The sequence below is a fragment of the Papilio xuthus genome, unplaced genomic scaffold (genome assembly GCF_000836235.2).
Source record: "Papilio xuthus unplaced genomic scaffold, Pxut_1.1 DF825946.1, whole genome shotgun sequence".
NCBI lineage: Eukaryota > Metazoa > Arthropoda > Insecta > Lepidoptera > Papilionidae > Papilio > Papilio xuthus.
In genome coordinates, this window is record NW_013532703.1 from 8,646,446 (window position 1) to 8,648,675 (window position 2,230).

Genomic DNA, 2,230 nt, shown 5'->3' on the forward strand with positions numbered 1-2,230 from the left:
TAAAATTAGTGAAATGAGAAACATGAGAATGTTCAATAAGACCATACCTACTGTACAACGAAACAAAGTACATAAATGGAATTCAGTGAACACATCTACAAAACTATTTTTTTTAGTATATTTTGTATTATACATACATCAGAGCAATAATACTGTTAATCAAATTAATTCGATTAATAATAATTAATATATCAAAAAGTTATAGAGTAAATCCGTGAATGATACCAAGTTTCCGTGGTGTAGCGGTTATCACATCTGCCTAACACGCAGAAGGCCCCCGGTTCGATCCCGGGCGGAAACATTCCTTTTTTGGTATTCCTACGAGTTATCGTGCTAATTAATCGTATTTTTATAATCTGGAATCACCTGCTACTTATAAGGCAATACATCACGGCACTAAAAACTTGGCTTTTAGTAAATAACTTTACAGCAGTAACTATGAACAATTATTCAAAATAAACAACCTCCTTTGATCATAAATAAACATTGCTTTTAACAACAATATTTAGGTACCGCTAATAAAATGTAAGCAATATTTCCAGACCCCAATGTTATGATATGTCGACACGTCTGTCTCGCTCGACTGCTCCCTACAGATTCCTAGACGTTTACCTTTATTGATAAAAAAACGCCCGCCCAGTCGGGCGTTAAGAGGGGCCGAATACGATGCGATTGCAACTTACGGATGTTTGCAATACGCTATTTTGATCTTTTTTCTGTTTCACTTAACATGGGACGTATGAGTTTTGTACAATACTTTAGATCGCGGAGCATTTTTAAGGTTCCGTACATGATAGGAAAAAAGGAACCCTTATAGGATCGCTTTTTTATTGTACTTCTAGCTGTCGCCCGCGACTCCTTCCGCCCGGAATAAAAAAATAAGTATGCTATATGTTCTGCCAGACTATATTCATTCAGCAGTTTTAGAGATACCTTGGAACTATCATCCATCCACCCACCCATCCATCTAAACATTTGTATTCATAATATTAGTAAGATATGTACAAGTTATATTAAAACCATACTTAAAAAAGGGATAACACAGAAGGGTTCACTAAACGTCGGTTTCTGAGACCCAAATACCTGTATAAATATATCATCACGGTTATTATCTTTGACAAAATAGACATAACAAGACAAAGTGAAGACTAATATTAACTAAATACGCTACGACTTAGGGTCCTTCAAGAAGCGAGCTTATCACCAACGCATCTGCGGTTCCTCTGGTATTGCTGATGACCATGGGCGTCGTTGAACACCTCGGTTTTCGCGCTGCTCGTTTGCTCCCTTCTGTTATAAAAAAGCTAGTTAAGTTGTTTTATATGTCCTTCATAAATCTTGTCTCTATAAACAAAAGACAATAATTTAAAAATTAAACCAAAAAATTCTTACAAATGAAAGCAATAAAAAGTTGAATTTCTTACAAATTAAAGCAAAGGATAAAGTGTGAAATACTATAGCAGATAAAGAATAAAATTATTACTTTTCGATATCGATGTACTTTGTAATTTACTTCCAAATATATTTGTAAAGATATCACTAATAAAATTATAGTTTTGACCGGATTTTATCAGGAAAAGTTACTGTCCGAGTTATAATTATTAAAAGCTTTAGCGGCTAATACCGATATAATTAATACCAACTTAATTACGAATTTATTTAATTTTATCTTAAGAAAAACGTACCGAAGCAAGTAGTTATTTACATAATTTGATTACCTCTAACCAGTTTTATTAACGAATAAGAACATTAAGGTTGTATTATATAATATCTTATGTGTTAGGGCGAGTTAAATAAACAAGGCACCTCACTTTCCATGAAAAGTGGCAAATGTGTCTACTAATGAACAATTTTCAGTCTTTAATTTTTTAATAATTTCTTAATTTACCTATGAACAAATTAATTTTATACGCAAAGTAATCTTATGTTAACATATGATTAACCATACTTATAAATTAAAATATATAATATAATAAATGTCAAAGTTAGGATGGATGTATGAATGTTAGTTACTACGTTATTCCAGAACGACATAACGGATATGTGTTGTAGATGTACAGAGATCTTACTATTATTTTAAATGCGAATGTTTGGATGGACGGATGAATGTTTTTAGAAGGTATCTCCAGAACATCTCGATGGATCTCGCTGAAATTTGGTATAGATGTAGAATATAATCTGGAAGAACACGTAAGCTACTAATTACGTTCCGATCGAGATTCGCGTGGTA

The 2,230-nt window shown here is 32.7% G+C and overlaps 1 non-coding gene across 1 annotated transcript; it reads left to right on the forward strand.

The window, feature by feature from the left end:
• The first annotated feature begins 228 nt into the window (after positions 1-228).
• TRNAV-AAC (transfer RNA valine (anticodon AAC)) lies at positions 229-301 on the forward strand. Its single transcript has one exon. It is a non-coding gene; the product is annotated as a tRNA-Val (tRNA).
• The last annotated feature ends 1,929 nt before the right edge of the window (positions 302-2,230 follow it).